The sequence below is a fragment of the Channa argus genome, unplaced genomic scaffold (assembly GCF_033026475.1).
Source record: "Channa argus isolate prfri unplaced genomic scaffold, Channa argus male v1.0 Contig043, whole genome shotgun sequence".
Taxonomy (NCBI): Eukaryota; Metazoa; Chordata; class Actinopteri; order Anabantiformes; family Channidae; genus Channa; species Channa argus.
In genome coordinates, this window is record NW_027125262.1 from 220,001 (window position 1) to 238,239 (window position 18,239).

The 18,239-nt window shown below is 43.8% G+C and overlaps 12 non-coding genes across 12 annotated transcripts; all 12 read right to left on the reverse strand.

Moving 5' to 3' along the window:
- Positions 1-769: 769 nt before the first annotated feature.
- Positions 770-856, reverse strand: trnay-gua (transfer RNA tyrosine (anticodon GUA)). The gene is given in 2 exon segments: positions 770-805; positions 820-856. It is a non-coding gene; the product is annotated as a tRNA-Tyr (tRNA).
- Positions 857-1,981: 1,125 nt separating this feature from the next.
- Positions 1,982-2,063, reverse strand: trnas-aga (transfer RNA serine (anticodon AGA)). Its single transcript has one exon. It is a non-coding gene; the product is annotated as a tRNA-Ser (tRNA).
- A 1,285-nt stretch (positions 2,064-3,348) lies between these two features.
- On the reverse strand, positions 3,349-3,435 carry trnay-gua (transfer RNA tyrosine (anticodon GUA)). Its single transcript is given in 2 exon segments — positions 3,349-3,384; positions 3,399-3,435. It is a non-coding gene; the product is annotated as a tRNA-Tyr (tRNA).
- Positions 3,436-4,559: 1,124 nt separating this feature from the next.
- Positions 4,560-4,641, reverse strand: trnas-aga (transfer RNA serine (anticodon AGA)). Its single transcript has one exon. It is a non-coding gene; the product is annotated as a tRNA-Ser (tRNA).
- Positions 4,642-6,414: 1,773 nt separating this feature from the next.
- Positions 6,415-6,496, reverse strand: trnas-aga (transfer RNA serine (anticodon AGA)). Its single transcript has one exon. It is a non-coding gene; the product is annotated as a tRNA-Ser (tRNA).
- A 1,289-nt stretch (positions 6,497-7,785) lies between these two features.
- trnay-gua (transfer RNA tyrosine (anticodon GUA)) lies at positions 7,786-7,872 on the reverse strand. Its single transcript is given in 2 exon segments — positions 7,786-7,821; positions 7,836-7,872. It is a non-coding gene; the product is annotated as a tRNA-Tyr (tRNA).
- Positions 7,873-8,997: 1,125 nt separating this feature from the next.
- trnas-aga (transfer RNA serine (anticodon AGA)) lies at positions 8,998-9,079 on the reverse strand. Its single transcript has one exon. It is a non-coding gene; the product is annotated as a tRNA-Ser (tRNA).
- Positions 9,080-10,368: 1,289 nt separating this feature from the next.
- On the reverse strand, positions 10,369-10,455 carry trnay-gua (transfer RNA tyrosine (anticodon GUA)). Its single transcript is given in 2 exon segments — positions 10,369-10,404; positions 10,419-10,455. It is a non-coding gene; the product is annotated as a tRNA-Tyr (tRNA).
- Positions 10,456-11,578: 1,123 nt separating this feature from the next.
- trnas-aga (transfer RNA serine (anticodon AGA)) lies at positions 11,579-11,660 on the reverse strand. Its single transcript has one exon. It is a non-coding gene; the product is annotated as a tRNA-Ser (tRNA).
- A 1,773-nt stretch (positions 11,661-13,433) lies between these two features.
- Positions 13,434-13,515, reverse strand: trnas-aga (transfer RNA serine (anticodon AGA)). Its single transcript has one exon. It is a non-coding gene; the product is annotated as a tRNA-Ser (tRNA).
- A 1,773-nt stretch (positions 13,516-15,288) lies between these two features.
- trnas-aga (transfer RNA serine (anticodon AGA)) lies at positions 15,289-15,370 on the reverse strand. Its single transcript has one exon. It is a non-coding gene; the product is annotated as a tRNA-Ser (tRNA).
- A 1,773-nt stretch (positions 15,371-17,143) lies between these two features.
- Positions 17,144-17,225, reverse strand: trnas-aga (transfer RNA serine (anticodon AGA)). The gene has a single exon. It is a non-coding gene; the product is annotated as a tRNA-Ser (tRNA).
- Between the last annotated feature and the right edge of the window lie 1,014 nt (positions 17,226-18,239).

Genomic DNA, 18,239 nt, shown 5'->3' on the forward strand with positions numbered 1-18,239 from the left:
ACAATGGGATGCAGCCATGGAGGCGTGATTCACTGGCTTTTAGTTTCTATAATAACCCCATGGATTCAGCTGTACGTCCTACCCAACACCGATGTTCTGTTGCTTATGTAACCGAGGCAGGTAAGCCTTTGATGAGGCTCCAGCCTGACTCCGAAGCGGGACGGCGGGCGGGAGCTGGCTGAATGGCCCCATTGAAGGTCCACACCCATTAGTGACATCGTCAACGGAACGTCGGTGTTGGTCCTTAACGGCGGTAAAATTGACTTCGTCCAGCTCGAAGTCAAACATTCTCATTTCAAACACAGTAACAAGTAGGAATTCTATGACGGCTATGTGATGTTACACGAGCGCCTCCATAGTTGTGCAATGTTTCTCTGCTTGCATCAACCCCGGCTGATGGCCCGCCCTCGGGAGCCATATAGTCCAGTGTGATTGGTAGGTTCGTTCAGCTCCAGCTTGCACAAAAAAAGGAACCTTCTGCACACAACGCGGGAAAGTGCCATTCGTATAGAACTCGCTGGCCGCACTAAAGATTAAACTTTCATATCGTCCTGAGGGCCACAAAATATTGTCTCGCAGGCCGCAAGCTTGAGAACCCTGTTTTAATCCATGGTCAAAAGCAGTCCTGTAAATTGGAGCAGGAGCTTTGGTGAGTAAAGGCAACATGTTGCAGAGCTTTGAAAAAATGTCCTTGCAGCGGGAGATGTTAGTATAGGGACAAGTAGCCATGGCGTTAGAGCAGTACCTGGACTGTTCCGCCAAAATGTTCTCCTTCGAGCCGGAGTTGAACCAGCGACCTAAGGATCCCAGCTGACTAACCTACAGTCCTCCGCTCTACCAACTGAGCTATCGAAGGGTGGGGAGGGACTTGTTCTACATACCTCTAATCCAGAAGATTAGAGGTAAGAAGATTAGGTGCCAAGTCCAGCTGACAAAAGATGTCAATGACATTTAGTTTAACAGACTAACGTGGTTGGAAGGCGGATCCACTATGGTGTAATGTAACTGCTCACTGTAGTTTGTTTTGGTCAGCATGGCATTTTTTTAGGAATATTCAGACTTTACAATGCAGATCTTCCCAACACTTTCCTAAATGGTACTGAAAAACTAGCTAGGGACACTGGTTGAAAAGGGAATTTTAAGGGGGGGGAAGAAAAAAGAAGAGAGGAAGGGGGGAAGAGAAACAGAAAGAAAAGGAGAAAAATTCAATATAAAATCCATAATACACAGTAACAGTAACACAGAAAGTGTCAATACTTCAGCATACATTGAGATATGGTTCAAATTCATTTTAAACATGAATTAGGGCAAATCATTAGAATCACATCTTAATATAAACACCTCAACCACCCATTATTACCTCAATATAAACACATAGTAGGGTGACAGATTCTATTAAAAATCTCTTAATGAAAACTGGTATATGAAACCCAGCAAATGAAATACTGATTGTGCACCTAACACACTCTTGCCAGGATTTGCACCTGGAGTCTTCCACCCAAAGGATGGATGTGTTGCTATTACACCACAAGAGTTGTGTTTTTTTCCCCACATTTTTTTAAAGAGAGAGTGCAAACACAACAACTAAAAACTATATACAATAACAATTTAAAACCTGTCTATATACAAAACCCCAAAACACTAACAAATTACACCATCCCTGGATTAGGTGCCAAGTCCAGCTGACAAAAGATTTTAATGACATTTAGGTTAAAAGGCTAATGTGGTTGGAAGGCGGATCCACTATGTTGCAATGTAATTGCTCACTGTAGTTTGTTTTGGTCAGCATGGTATTTGTTTAGGACTATTCAGCCTTTACAATGTGCAGCAGCATATTCATTAATATACAGTACAATGCCTCAGCAGATGTTCCCAACACTTTCCCAATTGGTACTGAAAAACAAGCTAGGAACACAACACTAATTATGCAATGGTCAATCAAGAACCTTATCCAAGGTAAAACAACATCAGGGGAACTTCACGTTGTTGGCAGGATTCGAACCTGCGCGGGGAGACCCCAATGGATTTCTAGTCCATCGCCTTAACCACTCGGCCACAACAACACTCCTGGAGGCTCACGCGAAGGTGGCTAGGCCACCGTCTGTTGATTCCAGGGGTCTCAAACTCAAATTACCTGAGGGCTGCAGGACGCAGAGTCTGGGTGTGGCTGGGCTGCATCAGGTATTCCACTGAAAAAGCTTTGTTCAAAAAATCTAATCTTCTCAAACATCACTACTAACAGTTCTTTAACTATAATGGGTTCTTGTGAACATGAACGGTTTTTCTAAAAATGGCTTCTCTTGCCTGCTTCCTGCTGCCAGAGACCTGGCAGCGCTTCCTCTCACATAGCTGAGCCACATTTGGCTTGAGCGAGGAAGCAGTTGACACCCTCACTATGGCTTGAAGAAGATCGTCAGTAAGTCTCGACCTGTACTTGGACTTTTTGAAGTTATAGAAAAACTTTTTGCACAAATATGTGCTCCCAAAAAGGCACAGGCTCAGGGGAGCCGGGGGTCAATTTTCTCGACAGCGACCGGGCTGTTCATTATCAGCTGGGACAACATTATAATATATATAAAACAATGGGATGCAGCCATGGAGGCGTGATTCACTGGCTTTTAGTTTCTATAATAACCCCATGGATTCAGCTGTACGTCCTACCCAACACCGATGTTCTGTTGCTTATGTAACCGAGGCAGGTAAGCCTTTGATGAGGCTCCAGCCTGACTCCGAAGCGGGACGGCGGGCGGGAGCTGGCTGAATGGCCCCATTGAAGGTCCACACCCATTAGTGACATCGTCAACGGAACGTCGGTGTTGGTCCTTAACGGCGGTAACATTGACTTCGTCCAGCTCGAAGTCAAACATTCTCATTTCAAACACAGTAACAAGTAGGAATTCTATGACGGCTATGTGATGTTACACGAGCGCCTCCATAGTTGTGCAATGTTTCTCTGCTTGCATCAACCCCGGCTGATGGCCCGCCCTCGGGAGCCATATAGTCCAGTGTGATTGGTAGGTTCGTTCAGCTCCAGCTTGCACAAAAAAAGGAACCTTCTGCACACAACGCGGGAAAGTGCCATTCGTATAGAACTCGCTGGCCGCACTAAAGATTAAACTTTCATATCGTCCTGAGGGCCACAAAATATTGTCTCGCAGGCCGCAAGCTTGAGAACCCTGTTTTAATCCATGGTCAAAAGCAGTCCTGTAAATTGGAGCAGGAGCTTTGGTGAGTAAAGGCAACATGTTGCAGAGCTTTGAAAAAATGTCCTTGCAGCGGGAGATGTTAGTATAGGGACAAGTAGCCATGGCGTTAGAGCAGTACCTGGACTGTTCCGCCAAAATGTTCTCCTTCGAGCCGGAGTTGAACCAGCGACCTAAGGATCCCAGCTGACTAACCTACAGTCCTCCGCTCTACCAACTGAGCTATCGAAGGGTGGGGAGGGACTTGTTCTACGTACCTCTAATCCAGAAGATTAGAGGTAAGAAGATTAGGTGCCAAGTCCAGCTGACAAAAGATGTCAATGACATTTAGTTTAACAGACTAACGTGGTTGGAAGGCGGATTCACTATGGTGTAATGTAACTGCTCACTGTAGTTTGTTTTGGTCAGCATGGCATTTTTTTAGGAATATTCAGACTTTACAATGCAGATCTTCCCAACACTTTCCTAAATGGTACTGAAAAACTAGCTAGGGACACTGGTTGAAAAGGGAATTTTAAAGGGGGGGAAGAAAAAGAAGAGAGGAAGGGGGGAAGAGAAACAGAAAGAAAAGGAGAAAAATTCAATATAAAATCCATAATACACAGTAACAGTAACACAGAAAGTGTCAATACTTCAGCATACATTGAGATATGGTTCAAATTCATTTTAAACATGAATTAGGGCAAATCATTAGAATCACATCTTAATATAAACACCTCAACCACCCATTATTACCTCAATATAAACACATAGTAGGGTGACAGATTCTATTAAAAATCTCTTAATGAAAACTGGTATATGAAACCCAGCAAATGAAATACTGATTGTGCACCTAACACACTCTTGCCAGGATTTGCACCTGGAGTCTTCCACCCAAAGGATGGATGTGTTGCTATTACACCACAAGAGTTGTGTTTTTTTCCCCACATTTTTTTAAAGAGAGAGTGCAAACACAACAACTAAAAACTATATACAATAACAATTTAAAACCTGTCTATATACAAAACCCCAAAACACTAACAAATTACACCATCCCTGGATTAGGTGCCAAGTCCAGCTGACAAAAGATTTTAATGACATTTAGTTTAAAAGGCTAATGTGGTTGGAAGGCGGATCCACTATGTTGCAATGTAATTGCTCACTGTAGTTTGTTTTGGTCAGCATGGTATTTGTTTAGGACTATTCAGCCTTTACAATGTGCAGCAGCATATTCATTAATATACAGTACAATGCCTCAGCAGATGTTCCCAACACTTTCCCAATTGGTACTGAAAAACAAGCTAGGAACACAACACTAATTATGCAATGGTCAATCAAGAACCTTATCCAAGGTAAAACAACATCAGGGGAACTTCACGTTGTTGGCAGGATTCGAACCTGCGCGGGGAGACCCCAATGGATTTCTAGTCCATCGCCTTAACCACTCGGCCACAACAACACTCCTGGAGGCTCACGCGAAGGTGGCTAGGCCACCATCTGTTGATTCCAGGGGTCTCAAACTCAAATTACCTGAGGGCTGCAGGACGCAGAGTCTGGGTGTGGCTGGGCTGCATCAGGTATTCCACTGAAAAAGCTTTGTTCAAAAAATCTAATCTTCTCAAACATCACTACTAACAGTTCTTTAACTATAATGGGTTCTTGTGAACATGAACGGTTTTTCTAAACATGGCTTCTCTTGCCTGCTTCCTGCTGCCAGAGACCTGGCAGCGCTTCCTCTCACATAGCTGAGCCACATTTGGCTTGAGCGAGGAAGCAGTTGACACCCTCACTATGGCTTGAAGAAGATCGTCAGTAAGTCTCGACCTGTACTTGGACTTTTTGAAGTTATAGAAAAACTTTTTGCACAAATATGTGCTCCCAAAAAGGCACAGGCTCAGGGGAGCCGGGGGTCAATTTTCTCGACAGCGACCGGGCTGTTCATTATCAGCTGGGACAACATTAATTATTTATTATATAAAACAATGGGATGCAGCCATGGAGGCGTTATTCACTGGCTTTTAGTTTCTATAATAACCCCATGGATTCAGCTGTACGTCCTACCCAACACCGATGTTCTGTTGCTTATGTAACCGAGGCAGGTAAGCCTTTGATGAGGCTCCAGCCTGACTCCGAAGCGGGACGGCGGGCGGGAGCTGGCTGAATGGCCCCATTGAAGGTCCACACCCATTAGTGACATCGTCAACGGAACGTCGGTGTTGGTCCTTAACGGCGGTAACATTGACTTCGTCCAGCTCGAAGTCAAACATTCTCATTTCAAACACAGTAACAAGTAGGAATTCTATGACGGCTATGTGATGTTACACGAGCGCCTCCATAGTTGTGCAATGTTTCTCTGCTTGCATCACCCCCGGCTGATGGCCCGCCCTCGGGAGCCATATAGTCCAGTGTGATTGAGAGGAAGGGGGGAAGAGAAACAGAAAGAAAAAGAGAAAAATTCAATATAAAATCCATAATACACAGTAACAGTAACACAGAAAATGTCAATACTTCAGCATACATTGAGATATGGTTCAAATTCATTTTAAACATGAATTAGGGCAAATCATTAGAATCACATCTTAATATAAACACCTCAACCACCCATTATTACCTCAATATAAACACATAGTAGGGTGACAGATTCTATTAAAAATCTCTTAATGAAAACTGGTATATGAAAACCAGCAAATGAAATACTGATTGTGCACCTAACACACTCTTGCCAGGATTTGCACCTGGAGTCTTCCACCCAAAGGATGGATGTGTTGCTATTACACCACAAGAGTTGTGTTTTTTTCCCCACATTTTTTTAAAGAGAGAGTGCAAACACAACAACTAAAAACTATATACAATAACAATTTAAAACCTGTCTATATACAAAACCCCAAAACACTAACAAATTACACCATCCCTGGATTAGGTGCCAAGTCCAGCTTACAAAAGATGTTAATGACATTTAGTTTAACAGGCTAATGTGGTTGGAAGGCGGATCCACTATGTTGCAATGTAGTTGCTAACTGTAGTTTGTTTTGGTCAGCATGGTATTTGTTTAGGACTATTCAGCCTTTACAATGTGCAGCAGCAGATTCATTAATATACAGTACAATGCCTCAGCAGATGTTCCCAACACTTTCCCAATTGGTACTGAAAAACAAGCTAGGAACACAACACTAATTATGCAATGGTCAATCAAGAACCTTATCCAAGGTAAAACAACATCAGGGGAACTTCACGTTGATGGCAGGATTCGAACCTGCGCGGGGAGACCCCAGTGGATTTCTAGTCCATCGCATTAACCACTCGGCCACAACAACACTCCTGGAGGCTCACGCGAAGGTGGCTAGGCCACCGTCTGTTGATTCCAGGGGTCTCAAACTCAAATTACCTGAGGGCTGCAGGACGCAGAGTCTGGGTGTGGCTGGGCTGCATCAGGTATTCCACTGAAAAAGCTTTGTTCAAAAAATCTAATCTTCTCAAACATCACTACTAACAGTTCTTTAACTATAATGGGTTCTTTTGAACATGAACGGTTTTTCTAAACATGGCTTCTCTTGCCTCCTTCCTGCTGCCAGAGACCTGGCAGCGCTTCCTCTCACATAGCTGAGCCACATTTGGCTTGAGCGAGGAAGCAGTTGACACCCTCACTATGGCTTGAAGAAGATCGTCAGTAAGTCTCGACCTGTACTTGGACTTTTTGAAGTTATAGAAAAACTTTTTGCACAAATATGTGCTCCCAAAAAGGCACAGGCTCAGGGGAGCCGGGGGTCAATTTTCTCGACAGCGACCGGGCTGTTCATTATCAGCTGGGACAACATTAATTATTTATTATATAAAACAATGGGATGCAGCCATGGAGGCGTGATTCACTGGCTTTTAGTTTCTATAATAACCCCATGGATTCAGCTGTACGTCCTACCCAACACCGATGTTCTGTTGCTTATGTAACCGAGGCAGGTAAGCCTTTGATGAGGCTCCAGCCTGACTCCGAAGCGGGACGGCGGGCGGGAGCTGGCTGAATGGCCCCATTGAAGGTCCACACCCATTAGTGACATCGTCAACGGAACGTCGGTGTTGGTCCTTAACGGCGGTAACATTGACTTCGTCCAGCTCGAAGTCAAACATTCTCATTTCAAACACAGTAACAAGTAGGAATTCTATGACGGCTATGTGATGTTACACGAGCGCCTCCATAGTTGTGCAATGTTTCTCTGCTTGCATCAACCCCGGCTGATGGCCCGCCCTCGGGAGCCATATAGTCCAGTGTGATTGGTAGGTTCGTTCAGCTCCAGCTTGCACAAAAAAAGGAACCTTCTGCACACAACGCGGGAAAGTGCCATTCGTATAGAACTCGCTGGCCGCACTAAAGATTAAACTTTCATATCGTCCTGAGGGCCACAAAATATTGTCTCGCAGGCCGCAAGCTTGAGAACCCTGTTTTAATCCATGGTCAAAAGCAGTCCTGTAAATTGGAGCAGGAGCTTTGGTGAGTAAAGGCAACATGTTGCAGAGCTTTGAAAAAATGTCCTTGCAGCGGGAGATGTTAGTATAGGGACAAGTAGCCATGGCGTTAGAGCAGTACCTGGACTGTTCCGCCAAAATGTTCTCCTTCGAGCCGGAGTTGAACCAGCGACCTAAGAATCCCAGCTGACTAACCTACAGTCCTCCGCTCTACCAACTGAGCTATCGAAGGGTGGGGAGGGACTTGTTCTACGTACCTCTAATCCAGAAGATTAGAGGTAAGAAGATTAGGTGCCAAGTCCAGCTGACAAAAGATGTCAATGACATTTAGTTTAACAGACTAACGTGGTTGGAAGGCGGATCCACTATGGTGTAATGTAACTGCTCACTGTAGTTTGTTTTGGTCAGCATGGCATTTTTTTAGGAATATTCAGACTTTACAATGCAGATCTTCCCAACACTTTCCTAAATGGTACTGAAAAACTAGCTAGGGACACTGGTTGAAAAGGGAATTTTAAGGGGGGGGAAGAAAAAAGAAGAGAGGAAGGGGGGAAGAGAAACAGAAAGAAAAGGAGAAAAATTCAATATAAAATCCATAATACACAGTAACAGTAACACAGAAAGTGTCAATACTTCAGCATACATTGAGATATGGTTCAAAATCATTTTAAACATGAATTAGGGCAAATCATTAGAATCACATCTTAATATAAACACCTCAACCACCCATTATTACCTCAATATAAACACATAGTAGGGTGACAGATTCTATTAAAAATCTCTTAATGAAAACTGGTATATGAAACCCAGCAAATGAAATACTGATTGTGCACCTAACACACTCTTGCCAGGATTTGCACCTGGAGTCTTCCACCCAAAGGATGGATGTGTTGCTATTACACCACAAGAGTTGTGTTTTTTTCCCCACATTTTTTTAAAGAGAGAGTGCAAACACAACAACTAAAAACTATATACAATAACAATTTAAAACCTGTCTATATACAAAACCCCAAAACACTAACAAATTACACCATCCCTGGATTAGGTACCAAGTCCAGCTGACAAATAATTTTAATGACATTTAGTTTAAAAGGCTAATGTGGTTGGAAGGCGGATCCACTATGTTGCAATGTAATTGCTCACTGTAGTTTGTTTTGGTCAGCATGGTATTTGTTTAGGACTATTCAGCCTTTACAATGTGCAGCAGCATATTCATTAATATACAGTACAATGCCTCAGCAGATGTTCCCAACACTTTCCCAATTGGTACTGAAAAACAAGCTAGGAACACAACACTAATTATGCAATGGTCAATCAAGAACCTTATCCAAGGTAAAACAACATCAGGGGAACTTCACGTTGTTGGCAGGATTCGAACCTGCGCGGGGAGACCCCAATGGATTTCTAGTCCATCGCCTTAACCACTCGGCCACAACAACACTCCTGGAGGCTCACGCGAAGGTGGCTAGGCCACCGTCTGTTGATTCCAGGGGTCTCAAACTCAAATTACCTGAGGGCTGCAGGACGCAGAGTCTGGGTGTGGCTGGGCTGCATCAGGTATTCCACTGAAAAAGCTTTGTTCAAAAAATCTAATCTTCTCAAACATCACTACTAACAGTTCTTTAACTATAATGGGTTCTTGTGAACATGAACGGTTTTTCTAAACATGGCTTCTCTTGCCTGCTTCCTGCTGCCAGAGACCTGGCAGCGCTTCCTCTCACATAGCTGAGCCACATTTGGCTTGAGCGAGGAAGCAGTTGACACCCTTACTATGGCTTGAAGAAGATCGTCAGTAAGTCTCGACCTGTACTTGGACTTTTTGAAGTTATAGAAAAACTTTTTGCACAAATATGTGCTCCCAAAAAGGCACAGGCTCAGGGGAGCCGGGGGTCAATTTTCTCGACAGCGACCGGGCTGTTCATTATCAGCTGGGACAACATTAATTATTTATTATATAAAACAATGGGATGCAGCCATGGAGGCGTTATTCACTGGCTTTTAGTTTCTATAATAACCCCATGGATTCAGCTGTACGTCCTACCCAACACCGATGTTCTGTTGCTTATGTAACCGAGGCAGGTAAGCCTTTGATGAGGCTCCAGCCTGACTCCGAAGCGGGACGGCGGGCGGGAGCTGGCTGAATGGCCCCATTGAAGGTCCACACCCATTAGTGACATCGTCAACGGAACGTCGGTGTTGGTCCTTAACGGCGGTAACATTGACTTCGTCCAGCTCGAAGTCAAACATTCTCATTTCAAACACAGTAACAAGTAGGAATTCTATGACGGCTATGTGATGTTACACGAGCGCCTCCATAGTTGTGCAATGTTTCTCTGCTTGCATCAACCCCGGCTGATGGCCCGCCCTCGGGAGCCATATAGTCCAGTGTGATTGGTAGGTTCGTTCAGCTCCAGCTTGCACAAAAAAAGGAACCTTCTGCACACAACGCGGGAAAGTGCCATTCGTATAGAACTCGCTGGCCGCACTAAAGATTAAACTTTCATATCGTCCTGAGGGCCACAAAATATTGTCTCGCAGGCCGCAAGCTTGAGAACCCTGTTTTAATCCATGGTCAAAAGCAGTCCTGTAAATTGGAGCAGGAGCTTTGGTGAGTAAAGGCAACATGTTGCAGAGCTTTGAAAAAATGTCCTTGCAGCGGGAGATGTTAGTATAGGGACAAGTAGCCATGGCGTTAGAGCAGTACCTGGACTGTTCCGCCAAAATGTTCTCCTTCGAGCCGGAGTTGAACCAGCGACCTAAGGATCCCAGCTGACTAACCTACAGTCCTCCGCTCTACCAACTGAGCTATCGAAGGGTGGGGAGGGACTTGTTCTACGTACCTCTAATCCAGAAGATTAGAGGTAAGAAGATTAGGTGCCAAGTCCAGCTGACAAAAGATGTCAATGACATTTAGTTTAACAGACTAACGTGGTTGGAAGGCGGATCCACTATGGTGTAATGTAACTGCTCACTGTAGTTTGTTTTGGTCAGCATGGCATTTTTTTAGGAATATTCAGACTTTACAATGCAGATCTTCCCAACACTTTCCTAAATGGTACTGAAAAACTAGCTAGGGACACTGGTTGAAAAGGGAATTTTAAAGGGGGGGAAGAAAAAGAAGAGAGGAAGGGGGGAAGAGAAACAGAAAGAAAAGGAGAAAAATTCAATATAAAATCCATAATACACAGTAACAGTAACACAGAAAGTGTCAATACTTCAGCATACATTGAGATATGGTTCAAATTCATTTTAAACATGAATTAGGGCAAATCATTAGAATCACATCTTAATATAAACACCTCAACCACCCATTATTACCTCAATATTAACACATAGTAGGGTGACAGATTCTATTAAAAATCTCTTAATGAAAACTGGTATATGAAACCCAGCAAATGAAATACTGATTGTGCACCTAACACACTCTTGCCAGGATTTGCACCTGGAGTCTTCCACCCAAAGGATGGATGTGTTGCTATTACACCACAAGAGTTGTGTTTTTTCCCCACATTTTTTTAAAGAGAGAGTGCAAACACAACAACTAAAAACTATATACAATAACAATTTAAAACCTGTCTATATACAAAACCCCAAAACACTAACAAATTACACCATCCCTGGATTAGGTGCCAAGTCCAGCTGACAAAAGATGTTAATGACATTTAGTTTAACAGGCTAATGTGGTTGGAAGGCGGATCCACTATGTTGCAATGTAGTTGCTCACTGTAGTTTGTTTTGGTCAGCATGGTATTTGTTTAGGACTATTCAGCCTTTACAATGTGCAGCAGCAGATTCATTAATATACAGTACAATGCCTCAGCAGATGTTCCCAACACTTTCCCAATTGGTACTGAAAAACAAGCTAGGAACACAACACTAATTATGCAATGGTCAATCAAGAACCTTATCCAAGGTAAAACAACATCAGGGGAACTTCACGTGGTTGGCAGGATTCGAACCTGCGCGGGGAGACCCCAATGGATTTCTAGTCCATCGCCTTAACCACTCGGCCACAACAACACTCCTGGAGGCTCACGCGAAGGTGGCTAGGCCACCGTCTGTTGATTCCAGGGGTCTCAAACTCAAATTACCTGAGGGCTGCAGGACGCAGAGTCTGGGTGTGGCTGGGCTGCATCAGGTATTCCACTGAAAAAGCTTTGTTCAAAAAATCTAATCTTCTCAAACATCACTACTAACAGTTCTTTAACTATAATGGGTTCTTGTGAACATGAACGGTTTTTCTAAACATGGCTTCTCTTGCCTGCTTCCTGCTGCCAGAGACCTGGCAGCGCTTCCTCTCACATAGCTGAGCCACATTTGGCTTGAGCGAGGAAGCAGTTGACACCCTCACTATGGCTTGAAGAAGATCGTCAGTAAGTCTCGACCTGTACTTGGACTTTTTGAAGTTATAGAAAAACTTTTTGCACAAATATGTGCTCCCAAAAAGGCACAGGCTCAGGGGAGCCGGGGGTCAATTTTCTCGACAGCGACCGGGCTGTTCATTATCAGCTGGGACAACATTAATTATTTATTATATAAAACAATGGGATGCAGCCATGGAGGCGTTATTCACTGGCTTTTAGTTTCTATAATAACCCCATGGATTCAGCTGTACGTCCTACCCAACACCGATGTTCTGTTGCTTATGTAACCGAGGCAGGTAAGCCTTTGATGAGGCTCCAGCCTGACTCCGAAGCGGGACGGCGGGCGGGAGCTGGCTGAATGGCCCCATTGAAGGTCCACACCCATTAGTGACATCGTCAACGGAACGTCGGTGTTGGTCCTTAACGGCGGTAACATTGACTTCGTCCAGCTCGAAGTCAAACATTCTCATTTCAAACACAGTAACAAGTAGGAATTCTATGACGGCTATGCTATGTTACACGAGCGCCTCCATAGTTGTGCAATGTTTCTCTGCTTGCATCAACCCCGGCTGATGGCCCGCCCTCGGGAGCCATATAGTCCAGTGTGATTGAGAGGAAGGGGGGAAGAGAAACAGAAAGAAAAAGAGAAAAATTCAATATAAAATCCATAATACACAGTAACAGTAACACAGAAAATGTCAATACTTCAGCATACATTGAGATATGGTTCAAATTCATTTTAAACATGAATTAGGGCAAATCATTAGAATCACATCTTAATATAAACACCTCAACCACCCATTATTACCTCAATATAAACACATAGTAGGGTGACAGATTCTATTAAAAATCTCTTAATGAAAACTGGTATATGAAACCCAGCAAATGAAATACTGATTGTGCACCTAACACACTCTTGCCAGGATTTGCACCTGGAGTCTTCCACCCAAAGGATGGATGTGTTGCTATTACACCACAAGAGTTGTGTTTTTTTCCCCACATTTTTTTAAAGAGAGAGTGCAAACACAACAACTAAAAACTATATACAATAACAATTTAAAACCTGTCTATATACAAAACCCCAAAACACTAACAAATTACACCATCCCTGGATTAGGTGCCAAGTCCAGCTGACAAAAGATGTTAATGACATTTAGTTTAACAGGCTAATGTGGTTGGAAGGCGGATCCACTATGTTGCAATGTAGTTGCTAACTGTAGTTTGTTTTGGTCAGCATGGTATTTGTTTAGGACTATTCAGCCTTTACAATGTGCAGCAGCAGATTCATTAATATACAGTACAATGCCTCAGCACATGTTCCCAACACTTTCCCAATTGGTACTGAAAAACAAGCTAGGAACACAACACTAATTATGCAATGGTCAATCAAGAACCTTATCCAAGGTAAAACACCATCAGGGGAACTTCACATTGTTGGCAGGATTCGAACCTGTGCGGGGAGACCCCAATGGATTTCTAGTCCATCGCCTTAACCACTCGGCCACAACAACACTCCTGGAGGCTCACGCGAAGGTGGCTAGGCCACCGTCTGTTGATTCCAGGGGTCTCAAACTCAAATTACCTGAGGGCTGCAGGACGCAGAGTCTGGGTGTGGCTGGGCTGCATCAGGTATTCCACTGAAAAAGCTTTGTTCAAAAAATCTAATCTTCTCAAACATCACTACTAACAGTTCTTTAACTATAATGGGTTCTTGTGAACATGAACGGTTTTTCTAAACATGGCTTCTCTTGCCTGCTTCCTGCTGCCAGAAACCTGGCAGCGCTTCCTCTCACATAGCTGAGCCACATTTGGCTTGAGCGAGGAAGCAGTTGACACCCTCACTATGGCTTGAAGAAGATCGTCAGTAAGTCTCGACCTGTACTTGGACTTTTTGAAGTTATAGAAAAACTTTTTGCACAAATATGTGCTCCCAAAAAGGCACAGGCTCAGGGGAGCCGGGGGTCAATTTTCTCGACAGCGACCGGGCTGTTCATTATCAGCTGGGACAACATTAATTATTTATTATATAAAACAATGGGATGCAGCCATGGAGGCGTGATTCACTGGCTTTTAGTTTCTATAATAACCCCATGGATTCAGCTGTACGTCCTACCCAACACCGATGTTCTGTTGCTTATGTAACCGAGGCAGGTAAGCCTTTGATGAGGCTCCAGCCTGACTCCGAAGCGGGACGGCGGGCGGGAGCTGGCTGAATGGCCCCATTGAAGGTCCACACCCATTAGTGACATCGTCAACGGAACGTCGGTGTTGGTCCTTAACGGCGGTAACATTGACTTCGTCCAGCTCGAAGTCAAACATTCTCATTTCAAACACAGTAACAAGTAGGAATTCTATGACGGCTATGCTATGTTACACGAGCGCCTCCATAGTTGTGCAATGTTTCTCTGCTTGCATCAACCCCGGCTGATGGCCCGCCCTCGGGAGCCATATAGTCCAGTGTGATTGAGAGGAAGGGGGGAAGAGAAACAGAAAGAAAAAGAGAAAAATTCAATATAAAATCCATAATACACAGTAACAGTAACACAGAAAATGTCAATACTTCAGCATACATTGAGATATGGTTCAAATTCATTTTAAACATGAATTAGGGCAAATCATTAGAATCACATCTTAATATAAACACCTCAACCACCCATTATTACCTCAATATAAACACATAGTAGGGTGACAGATTCTATTAAAAATCTCTTAATGAAAACTGGTATATGAAACCCAGCAAATGAAATACTGATTGTGCACCTAACACACTCTTGCCAGGATTTGCACCTGGAGTCTTCCACCCAAAGGATGGATGTGTTGCTATTACACCACAAGAGTTGTGTTTTTTTCCCCACATTTTTTTAAAGAGAGAGTGCAAACACAACAACTAAAAACTATATACAATAACAATTTAAAACCTGTCTATATACAAAACCCCAAAACACTAACAAATTACACCATCCCTGGATTAGGTGCCAAGTCCAGCTGACAAAAGATGTTAATGACATTTAGTTTAACAGGCTAATGTGGTTGGAAGGCGGATCCACTATGTTGCAATGTAGTTGCTCACTGTAGTTTGTTTTGGTCAGCATGGTATTTGTTTAGGACTATTCAGCCTTTACAATGTGCAGCAGCAGATTCATTAATATACAGTACAATGCCTCAGCAGATGTTCCCAACACTTTCCCAATTGGTACTGAAAAACAAGCTAGGAACACAACACTAATTATGCAATGGTCAATCAAGAACCTTATCCAAGGTAAAACAACATCAGGGGAACTTCACGTTGTTGGCAGGATTCGAACCTGCGCGGGGAGACCCCAATGGATTTCTAGTCCATCGCCTTAACCACTCGGCCACAACAACACTCCTGGAGGCTCACGCGAAGGTGGCTAGGCCACCGTCTGTTGATTCCAGGGGTCTCAAACTCAAATTACCTGAGGGCTGCAGGACGCAGAGTCTGGGTGTGGCTGGGCTGCATCAGGTATTCCACTGAAAAAGCTTTGTTCAAAAAATCTAATCTTCTCAAACATCACTACTAACAGTTCTTTAACTATAATGGGTTCTTGTGAACATGAACGGTTTTTCTAAACATGGCTTCTCTTGCCTGCTTCCTGCTGCCAGAGATCTGGCAGCGCTTCCTCTCACATAGCTGAGCCACATTTGGCTTGAGCGAGAAAGCAGTTGACACCCTCACTATGGCTTGAAGAAGATCGTCAGTAAGTCTCGACCTGTACTTGGACTTTTTGAAGTTATAGAAAAACTTTTTGCACAAATATGTGCTCCCAAAAAGGCACAGGCTCAGGGGAGCCGGGGGTCAATTTTCTCGACAGCGACCGGGCTGTTCATTATCAGCTGGGACAACATTAATTATTTATTATATAAAACAATGGGATGCAGCCATGGAGGCGTTATTCACTGGCTTTTAGTTTCTATAATAACCCCATGGATTCAGCTGTACGTCCTACCCAACACCGATGTTCTGTTGCTTATGTAACCGAGGCAGGTAAGCCTTTGATGAGGCTCCAGCCTGACTCCGAAGCGGGACGGCGGGCGGGAGCTGGCTGAATGGCCCCATTGAAGGTCCACACCCATTAGTGACATCGTCAACGGAACGTCGGTGTTGGTCCTTAACGGCGGTAACATTGACTTCGTCCAGCTCGAAGTCAAACATTCTCATTTCAAACACAGTAACAAGTAGGAATTCTATGACGGCTATGTGATGTTACACGAGCGCCTCCATAGTTGTGCAATGTTTCTCTGCTTGCATCACCCCCGGCTGATGGCCCGCCCTCGGGAGCCATATAGTCCAGTGTGATTGAGAGGAAGGGGGGAAGAGAAACAGAAAGAAAAAGAGAAAAATTCAATATAAAATCCATAATACACAGTAACAGTAACACAGAAAATGTCAATACTTCAGCATACATTGAGATATGGTTCAAATTCATTTTAAACATGAATTAGGGCAAATCATTAGAATCACATCTTAATATAAACACCTCAACCACCCATTATTACCTCAGTATAAACACATAGTAGGGTGACAGATTCTATTAAAAATCTCTTAATGAAAACTGGTATATGAAACCCAGCAAATGAAATACTGATTGTGCACCTAACACACTCTTGCCAGGATTTGCACCTGGAGTCTTCCACCCAAAGGATGGATGTGTTGCTATTACACCACAAGAGTTGTGTTTTTTTCCCCACATTTTTTTAAAGAGAGAGTGCAAACACAACAACTAAAAACTATATACAATAACAATTTAAAACCTGTCTATATACAAAACCCCAAAACACTAACAAATTACACCATCCCTGGATTAGGTGCCAAGTCCAGCTTACAAAAGATGTTAATGACATTTAGTTTAACAGGCTAATGTGGTTGGAAGGCGGATCCACTATGTTGCAATGTAGTTGCTCACTGTAGTTTGTTTTGGTCAGCATGGTATTTGTTTAGGACTATTCAGCCTTTACAATGTGCAGCAGCAGATTCATTAATATACAGTACAATGCCTCAGCAGATGTTCCCAACACTTTCCCAATTGGTACTGAAAAACAAGCTAGGAACACAACACTAATTATGCAATGGTCAATCAAGAACCTTATCCAAGGTAAAACAACATCAGGGGAACTTCACGTTGTTGGCAGGATTCGAACCTGCGCGGGGAGACCCCAGTGGATTTCTAGTCCATCGCATTAACCACTCGGCCACAACAACACTCCTGGAGGCTCACGCGAAGGTGGCTAGGCCACCGTCTGTTGATTCCAGGGGTCTCAAACTCAAATTACCTGAGGGCTGCAGGACGCAGAGTCTGGGTGTGGCTGGGCTGCATCAGGTATTCCACTGAAAAAGCTTTGTTCAAAAAATCTAATCTTCTCAAACATCACTACTAACAGTTCTTTAACTATAATGGGTTCTTTTGAACATGAACGGTTTTTCTAAACATGGCTTCTCTTGCCTGCTTCCTGCTGCCAGAGACCTGGCAGCGCTTCCTCTCACATAGCTGAGCCACATTTGGCTTGAGCGAGGAAGCAGTTGACACCCTCACTATGGCTTGAAGAAGATCGTCAGTAAGTCTCGACCTGTACTTGGACTTTTTGAAGTTATAGAAAAACTTTTTGCACAAATATGTGCTCCCAAAAAGGCACAGGCTCAGGGGAGCCGGGGGTCAATTTTCTCGACAGCGACCGGGCTGTTCATTATCAGCTGGGACAACATTAATTATTTATTATATAAAACAATGGGATGCAGCCATGGAGGCGTGATTCACTGGCTTTTAGTTTCTATAATAACCCCATGGATTCAGCTGTACGTCCTACCCAACACCGATGTTCTGTTGCTTATGTAACCGAGGCAGGTAAGCCTTTGATGAGGCTCCAGCCTGACTCCGAAGCGGGACGGCGGGCGGGAGCTGGCTGAATGGCCCCATTGAAGGTCCACACCCATTAGTGACATCGTCAACGGAACGTCGGTGTTGGTCCTTAACGGCGGTAACATTGACTTCGTCCAGCTCGAAGTCAAACATTCTCATTTCAAACACAGTAACAAGTAGGAATTCTATGACGGCTATGCTATGTTACACGAGCGCCTCCATAGTTGTGCAATGTTTCTCTGCTTGCATCAACCCCGGCTGATGGCCCGCCCTCGGGAGCCATATAGTCCAGTGTGATTGAGAGGAAGGGGGGAAGAGAAACAGAAAGAAAAAGAGAAAAATTCAATATAAAATCCATA